Raw genomic sequence first — 10,174 nt, 5'->3', positions numbered from 1 at the left:
TCACTTTGTAGACCAGGCTGGCCTCGAACTCAGAAATCTGCCTGCCTCTGCCTCCCGAGTGCTGGGATTAAAGGCATGCGCCACCATGCCCAGCTTTCTTCTGCTTTGTTATGACAATATTATAAAGCAGATTAGAGATATTGTAGGTTTAGGAATTTTTATGTATTAAAAAAAATTCCTTGGAATTTACTCTCAATACACTGTGAAGGAGATCTTTTTTTGCAAGTTAGTTTTCCACCTGCAGATCAAAAAGGCTTAACTTATAAAGCTACGGTTGTCAGCATTGATCTTATTCTTGCTCTGTTTTGACATAAGTAAGAAAGGTTAAGCCTGATTCACATAATAGTGTAGTTGAAAATCAGATGAATCTTGTTACAGAAATTCCTTTCAAATTTAACAGGACTTTGAAAAAAGGTGGTAAAACCATATAGTGATTTGTAATTTTTAAAAAAATACTCTTTAAAGATCCATTGTTTCCCATTTAAGTGTACTTGGAAATTGTACTTTCAAATTTTTAAGTACAAAAAAATTCAACAACTTCCTTTTCCAAGTATTTTGACCAACTGCTGTTGAGAGACCAAATCTTTTGGGTTCAAACTCCATCTTAGAGAACCTGACCTAAGGTTGAACTCAAGTTAACTAACAGGCCAGTACCTAGCACCAGTTTCCAGGCTACCCCTCAACAAGACCTGTGTCTAGCACCAGTTTCCAGGTTATTCCCCAACAAATTTGCACCTCCAAATTACAAGGCTGCTCCTGACACTTCACTTCCTAACAACCACCAATCAGGAAAAATACAGAAGTTAAGTTTATGGTTTGCCTCCTAGCACCAGCCAATTATGATATTAAAGACCATAATGGCACCCCAGTCAGATGTGCTCAATACCCTCTTCTTGGCTCTATACACGCTTGCCTGAAACTGGGCTCCGTGCTCCCTCCCATTCTCCTGTGTCAGAGACAGTAGTGTGACCCCAGCTCAATCTTGATAAAGAGACCCTACTGCCATTCATCTCCTTGGTGGCTTTTGGGGGGTTCACAAATGTTTCCTGGCACAACACTGTAGGCATTCATGTCTGTAATTCTGGGAATTTTACCAAATATAAGATTCAACCTTCACCAAGACTTAGCAGTTAATTACTTCTTATTATTTTTCACTTAGTGGTACTCTATACAACTCATTATGCCTGAAACAGCTGGTAAATTAAAATATTAATTTCATTACAAATTTGAAAGTACTTATGATGAACTGTTTTTTACGATGATTTAAAGACATCCTAATTAAAACCTGTCCTCTGTAAGTTCCCTTCCTATTTAAGTAAATATTTGCCATTTAATATTCTTGACAAACTCAGATCAAATTGACAATTTAATTCCTAAGGTCTTTCTTAATATATATATATATAAATTGATTTCTTTCTTTTAAAATATAATTTTAAAGTAAATTTAGTTAAAATTTTAAATATAAGGTAAGCAGACAGCTATATGTGATACATTGTTAAAGAGTATTATATTCAAAGCAAAATTATAAATATAATTATTTTTCTGTTTTGTGAGTTATAAGTGAAAGAATGACATATTGTTTATTGTTTATTTTATAATACTTCAAAGTAATTGCTAGCTTATAAAGTAGTTTACTTTTTTTCTCAGCTAAGGGATAAGTTTGGGATATCATTGTTTGAACATGAACATAGCCCCCAACCTCTGAAGTTCTGATTTGGTGAATCATTAAATAGACAACAAGGATGAAAGTTAACAATGACCATCAACGTCAGCATGTGTCATAGTTTTACTTTAATGTTCCATGCTTTTAGTCAAAAGGAAAAAAGTGTTAAATAAATGTGTGCAGTAGCTATAATTTTGTGTCAAGTAAAGTATTAAATATTAAGCAGTTTGTAGAAGAAAACAAAATGATAATGATTGAAAGAGTCTGAAACATGATTTAATAAATTTAGATTTTTACCTTTCTTTGTCTTTTACAAAAGATTTCACACTGAGAACAGCACTTCAGCAAGATTAGTTTCTAGAGGCCTGAGAGATGGCCAAGCATTTAACTGCACTCTCTCATTTCTGCGGACTGGGACTTGACTCCCAAAACCCACACAGCAGGTCATAGCCATTTGTAACTCTACTGACATCATCTATCTTCTGTAGACAACAGCAATGCACAAACACATGTAGACAAAAATCTGAAAGGTATTTCCCCCCTTTTTTTTATTAGATATTTTCTTTATTTACATTTAAAATGCTCTTTCCTGGCTTCCCCTCCAAAATACCCTATCCCATCCCCCTCCCTCTGCTCAGCAACCCACCCCCTTCCACTTCCCTGTACTGGCCCCTACACTGGGGCATTGAGCCCACTCAAGACTAAGGGACTCTCTTCCCATTGATGTCCAACAAGGCCATCCTCTGCTACATATATAGCTGGAGCCATGGGTCTCTCCATGTGTACTCTTTGGTTGGTTCATATTGTTGTTCCTCCTATGGGGCTTCAAGCTTCTTCAGCTCCTTCAGTCCTTTCTCTAACTCATACATTGGGGACATTGTGCTCAGTTCAATGGTTGACTGAGAGCATCCACCTCTATATTTGTCAGGAACTGGCAGAACCTCTCAGGAGACAACTATATTAGGTTCCTGTCAGGAAGCACTTGTTGGTATCCACAATATGGAAGACCCAGCTATACCCTTCCTAGGCATATACCCAGATGATGCTCCAACATGTATTAAGGACACATGCTCCACTATGTTCACAGCAGCCTTATTTTTAATAGCCAGAAGCTGGAAAGAATCCCAGATGTCCCTCAACAGAGGAATGGATACAGAAAATGTGGTGCATTTATACAATGGAGTACTACTTAGCTATTAAAAATAATGAATCCATGAAATTCTTAGGCAAATGAATGGAACTAGAAAATATCATCCTAAGTGAGGTAATTCAATCACAAAAGAACACACATGGTATATATTCACTGATAAGTGGATATTAGCCCAGAAGCCTGGAATATCCAAGATACAATTCACAGGCTACATGAAGCTCAAGGAGAAGGAAGGCCAAAGTGTGGATACTTCAGTCCTTCTTAGAAGGTAGAACAAAATACCCATGGGAGGAGTTACAGAGACAACGTGTGAAGCAGAGACTGAAGGAAAGACCATCCAGAGACTGCCCTACCTGGGGATCCATCCCATATACAGTCATCAAACTGAAAGATATTTAAAAACAGATTATTTATCATCATCATCATTATTATTATTAAATCTTCCTTTAAAGTCCAGGTGCTACCCTGCCCCATTCCGCACTACCTACCTCTCCCCATCCCATACCTTCTCCCTCATCTCCAAGAGGAAGTCCCCACTCTCCTTACCCCCACACCACCAGACCTCCCCACCCTGGGGCTTCAAGTCTCTTGAGGGTTAGGTGTTTCTTCTCTCACTGAGGCCAGACCACGTAGTCCTCTGCTGTATATGTGTCAGGGGCCTCATATCAGCTAGCATGTTTATGCTGCCTGGTTTGTGGCTCAGTGTCTGAGAGATCTCAGGATTCCTGGTCATTTAAGACTGATGGTCTTCCTATGGGATCGCCCTCCTCCTCAGCTTCTTCCAGCTTTTCCCTAATTACACGTTAAATCTCAACATTGTAAAGAAATCAAACTGGAAACCCCCCCCCCCCTAGCAACCCATATCACACTCCTAATGAAGAACAGGATAAATAAATAAATAAATAAATAAATAAATAAATAAATGCAAACATTCTCACAGGCTTGTTTGGGCTCAGCGTGGTTTTTCTACTTTCTTCAGCTCAAGATACTCAGCTTAGGAAATGGTGTTGTCCTCTGTGGGGTGGGTTTTCCCTGATCAAATCGTTCAGCCAATTTCCCATCAGACATGGCCCCAGGAATTTCCAGTGTAGACAATCCCTCAGTGAGACTCTCCTTGCAGGCTACACTCGGCTGTGTTACATTCACAAAATACCTAAAAAGGATGAGAGTTTCACAAACTAGAAGCGCTCGAGGGAGGCCAGCGACACCTCAAGCAGAGGGATGTTAGGAAAAAGAACAAAAGAGAAAAAGAATGTCCATCTAGAACGTGCTTGTGTGGTTTTTGGAAGCTCTCGGTTTCAAGACCACAACATTTTAAACATGAATTTAGGGAGCAGTAGAAAGCTGAGATGGCATTACAAGGAAATTGCTTCATTTGGCAGAAGATGGGAGCTCAAAACAAACCTGCGACCTGGGAGGCAAGGTGCCAGGCTTCTGAGGTGATTTCAAGTAGTCCAAGCTTCCTGCTGTTTACATCCATGAACTCAGAGAGCCATGCAGTCTTAGGGTTCCCTGATGGGATAAATCATCATGATTAAAAGTAACTTGGGCAAAAAGGGCTCATCTCATCTTTTGTCAAAAATTATTTTTGATATTGTAGTTATAATATTTATTAATATAATTATATTTGTTACTTCCCTTTTTTCTTCTAAATCATTCCATACAACCCTCCCCACTGTTCTTTAAATCCATTGCTTCTTCTTTCACTACCTGTTATTGTATTTATATATGTATACATACATTCATATATATTCCTAAATATAACCTGTTCCATCAGTATGTATGTATGTTTTCAGGGATGATCATTTGGCACTGGAGAACCAGTGTGCTCTTTCTTCTCTTGGAAAGACGCGCTCGCCCCTCGCCCCTCGCCCCTCGCCCCTCGCCCCTCGCCCCTCGCCCCTCGCCCCTCGCCCCTCGCCCCTCGCCCCTCGCCCCTCGCCCCAATTTCCTCAGACGCCCATAGTTCTTTTTGTAGGGTTTACTTCATAATAACCTTCCAAGTGACAGTGAATCGCTGAGAGATGTCAGTCAGAAACTCGGGGTGGAATCTTGAAGGCATGAACTGAATAAGAAGTCACGAAGGAGTGCTGCCCACTGGCTCACGTGTCCGGCTTCCTTGTACCATCCAGGACCACCTTCCAAATGGTGGCATCATCTCCTATAGCATTGGTCCACCCACACATTCATCACTTAGTCACTCAAGAAAGAGCACCATGTGTTTGCCCATCAGCCAATCTTAAAGAGTTTTTTTTTTTTTTTTTTTTTTTTAATTGAGTTGCCCTCTTCTCAAATGCCTCTAGTTTGTGTCCAGCTAGGCAGGGCACACGCTCTGATCAGAGTTGCCAATTTTGAGCTAGCCATGTTTGCTTATCTTTAATTCACTCTTATTTTACCTACAGTTCCTTCTCTGTACAGACAGGTCGAACATGTGAACAATTCACAGATAAGCACCCAAGAATGAACACATAGACACAATTTCCTCGGTGAATAGGTTTACTGTTGCTGTAGGAGCCAGGATACTAATATTACAGTCCCCTAATATTGTTCTCATTCTTATTCAAATTCACACAAAAAAAATCCATCACATTTTGTGGCAGTTTTGTTTTTATGACTTCTTTGACTCCTGGAAATCAAGTAATAAACTGGTACCATCGTTGTGCTTATTTTACACGTTTGAAATAATCCTACATATGTTCAGTTTTAAGAATCTAGTCAGACATAATCCCTCCTGGCAATTGGCAAAGCAACACCTTGGTGGTATTGGTCTCTCTCAGTCAGAGGCAGAGCAGATGGCAGTCCTCAGTCTCCCTCCCTCCTCACCTAGCCCAACCTCCTTACTAAAGGCAGAAACACTTGGGAGAGCAGGCTGGGCACCTTACCTGGGCAGCACAGTGGAGCTGGCTCTGGAGGTGTAGGTGCAGGTGAGCCAGGCATGAGAGCAGGAGACCTGACCTTAGCACGTCCCATGGAGGAAGATGTCAGCATGGTATCCTGGGTAGAGATGTGAAAAACGAGGGAGTTATATACTTTTCAGTTTTAAAATATCGTGAGAGTGCCTTCATACCACACACATACACACACACACACACACACACACACACACACACACAAAATTTGCTTAAGAAAAATTTTACTTATTCATGTATTTGAATATGTTTATACATTTCCTTGAAAAAAAAGTCTCTGGCTCTAAATCCACTACTTTTTACTTTGTGACCCTTGATATTTCAATAGTCACTGCTGCTGACACGGTAAAAATTGTTTTAATTACCAACTATACTTCCAGTTCAACAAGATCCACTTGTATTATGGAAGATTTCTTCTCTTGTAAAAGTATATGCTATGCACAAAACAAACCACATTACTCACAGTTGGTCTATTTATCCATTTGGAATAAGCTCATGCAGAAGAATTTTTCCAACAAATAAAGAAGAGCCACAGCTTTTGGTCTGAGCTAAGGAATCTGTTAAGACTTTGAATACATCTGACTGTGTTTAAATGGTCTCAGGGCTTGGTGAAAATTAAACTTGACTGATCATTTGTTTTCTAGGGTGAGCATTGGGGACAAAGCAGAATGTGAGAGATGCACTGTGACTGGCAAGCTTTGCCTGTTTGTTTCTCTGTGTAAATGGGCAGCCAATGGAACTTCTATGCTGAGGACCACATCCCAAGCAGCCCATTGCTCAATGCCCTGTCTGTCTGGTCATCAATCCTATTTATTATCAATCTATGTAATACTACTTATGAGCGTTGCAGGTGTCTTACTTCAGACTATCACATTTTTATCTCATTTTATAATATTTTTAAATCTATATGCAATATATTTTAATCATATTCTTTCCACTACCATAACCCTCCCCAATCCTCTTCAAAAACCTACTGTTCACGTTCTTTCTATCTCTTAAAAAAAAAAACAAAATATATAGTCTGTGTGATGATTTGTATATGCTGGGCCCAGGGAGTGGCACTATTGGAGTAGGTGTGGCCTTGTTGGAGTAGGTGTGTTGCTGTGGGTGTGGGCTTTAAGACCCTCATCCTAGCTGCCTAGAAGTCAGTCTTCTGCTAGCAGCCTTCAGATGAAGATATAGAACTCTCAGCTCTTCCTGCACTATGCCTACCTGGATGCTGCCATGTTCCAGTCTTGGTGATAATGGACTGAACTTCTGAAGCCAGGCCCAATGAAATGTTGTCTGATTTGTATTGGTCAATTACTCCTAAACATGAGGCCAGCCATGGAATATGGTTGCTAAAATCATTCTTGCTCCATTGAAAAAACTAATTTTCGTTATCCCAGCAGCTAGCAATTGCAAACAGATGATTGGTTAGGAGTATGACTTTGTGCTCCATTTCCCTTTATCATGATGAGGTTTTTGTCTAGCTTAAAGTTATAGAGATCTTGTATTTACTGTCATACCAACTGTGACTTAGTATGTGTATCAGTCCTGATCTGTCTAGAAAACAATTAGCCTAGAATAATCTTGAGTGATGTAACCCAGAACGAGAAAAGCAGAAATGGCACATTTTCTCTTATAAGGGTATGTTAGAGTGACCCTGTAGGAGGACCCTGCCCTGGCATTCACCTACACTGGGGCATCAAGCCTTCACAGGACTAAGGTCCTCTCCTCCCACTGATGTCCAACAAGGCCATCCTCTGCTACATATGAGGCTGGAGCCATGGGTCCTTCCATGTGTACACTCTGGTTGGTGGTTTAGTCCCTGGGAACTCTACCATCTATTACTATTGCGCATGTTTGCTTCTTTTTGTTCTAGAGCTTTCAGGTACACTGTTAAGTTGTTGGTATGAGATCTCTCCAAATTCTTTATGAAGGCACTTAGTTATGTGAATTTTCCTCTTGGCACTGCTTTCATTGTGTCCCATGAGTTTGGGTAACCGTTTTCATTGAATTCCAGATAGTTTTTATTTTCTTTCTTTACTTCTTTATTTCTTCCCTGCTGAAATGATCATTGAGAAGAGAGTTGTTCATTTTCCATGACTAAGTAGTCTTTCTGTTGTTTCTATTGTTGAAATCCAGTTTTGTTCCAAGATGATCTGATAAGATGCCAGGGGTTATTTCAACCTGATTGTACCTGTTGAGGCTTGCCTTGTGCTCTTATATATTGTCAGTTTTAGAGAAGGCTCCATGAAGTGGTAAGAATATGGTATATTTTTTGTTGAGTAGATATCTGTTAGGTCCATTTGGTTCATAAACATGTTAGCTTCTCAATGCAGTAAAATGGTAATTATTATCAAGTGGGCAAGATCTTGTAGCACTCATCTCTAAATAGATGTCACCATCATATCATTCCTCTTAGGAGAAAGGGATCTATGCTTAAGAGGAGGCAGAAAGTATGCCTCTATGGAATCAGCTTTTATTCCATTTCAATTTAAGTATAAATGCTGAGGAGATGATTTTTATACATAAAGTGCCTGCTGAGCAAGAATGAACACTAGAAAGCAGACCCCAAGGAAGTATATAAAAGCAGGCATGGTGTGGTAACACACCTATAAAGCCAAGATCTAGAAGGAGGTAGGGGAGGACAGGCAAGTTAACTTGATTACCTTGAATCAAGCTTCAGGTTCAGTCATCGATCCTACCTCAATATATAAAAACACGGAGAGAAATAGAGTGAAACCCCCAACCTCACTTTGGAACTTCTACATACATGTTGAGCCCATGCATATGTGAATGCATACATATATACCATATACAAGCAGCAAATCAAAATATATAATTTTGTAATTTATTTTGAAATGTTGCGACTTACATGTAAATAGTAAAATCATACACATTCCCTTTAACATCATGATTAGTAGTTAGTATTTTAACACAGTTGTCCAGTTGCTCTCTCTGTCCCTCCATACATCTCTCCATAGACATATAGAACCTCAAAAAATGTGCGAAGATGGGTCCCTTTCAGATTGCTCTGTCAAGCTACAGACGAGATAAGCACTTTATTGTCCCTAAATACTGCAAACACTCGGTGTTTATTTCCTTTAGAGTGGAACATCTTCTTCAGATAACCTTGTAAGTCAGGAATCCATTCAGCACTGAAATATCACTGCCATCCACTCTTAGGCTTTTCTCCAGAAGCACTGACTATGTGACAAAGGAAGCTCAAAGAGGACTTCAGTCATTTTGCTATTACTTTCACTCAGAGATGATACCTACTTCTTTTGACCTGGAATTTGGACTGACAATGTGATTTCCACCCACAAAAACCATGGGGCTATGAACTTCTAAGAAAAATAAATCTGATTTTTTTTTCTATGACCATGTCATTGTAAATGTATGATATACGCACTCTTTCAATCAACTCAACTGAGCCTAGCCTTTTAACAAGGGCAGATAAGCATAGGAAACAGAGTAGCAACCCGGGATTCCACTTGGTCTCAGCTGTGCCTACCGTCCCTGAGCCATTCCCAACTGAATCAAACTCCTCTAGTGTTGTCCAATGATGACCCCCACTTCTAATATTTATCAGTTGTCCCTCTATTCTGAGGGTTCTCCCCTTTCTATCGCGTCTACACTTATTTACATGGGCATGTGTTTATTGAAGCTGTGGTACCCTATGGCTATCATTATTGTGATACTGGGGTCACCTTCATTTGTCCAGTATAAAATCCCTCCCAACTGGTTCTTTTGTCTCTTACTGTAGTCTCTTACTTTTTTCAAAACTGACTTTTTTGCGTAAGGTATTTAAAGCATACCTTGGAAGTTTCTTCTCCCATATTATAAAATTGCTCATTTTTATCTGAAGCTAAAGGGAACCTGCAAGTTTACAGCTTGGATCTGTATCCTAGGCTTGTGCAATTTGGGGGAAGATTTTGGAGCCTTTAGTAGAGGACTGTGGCTGAAGGCAGCCGGTCATTATAGATAGAGTGTGAAGCTGCACTTGCCTGTAGTTCTGATCTCCATCCTGTGACTCCTAGTTTAATCTCACTTCCCATGACTTCTGTGCCATGATGGACTGAAAACCTTCCCAAAGTCTCTGTCCATTATTTCCTGACATTCATAAGAAAGTGAATGAATACATCCTTCAGTTGTTTTAAATTTTAGACCATGAAATCCCATCGTATTTATGAGGTTCTGCTACAATAGCAATGAAGTAATGAAAGGTAATATATGCATGAATGATTCTAGCTGCATTTCAGAAAAGAAAACTACTTAAAAAGAGTTGGTAAGGCTTATTGATTAGCAAGTTCAAGGCCCTAGGTGAAAGTCCCAGAAAAACAGGAAATAGTAATTAAATTTATTTAGAAAAAAATAAGCAGTAAGACAACCTCCAAACTAAGAAGCTATAAATAATATATGATGTAAATCAATTATTAATCATAAAATACAGAAAACACTTCAGAC

This window comes from Mus pahari, chromosome 9 (genome assembly GCF_900095145.1).
Source record: "Mus pahari chromosome 9, PAHARI_EIJ_v1.1, whole genome shotgun sequence".
Classification (NCBI taxonomy): Eukaryota; Metazoa; Chordata; class Mammalia; order Rodentia; family Muridae; genus Mus; species Mus pahari.
This window is presented reverse-complemented; position numbering follows the sequence as displayed.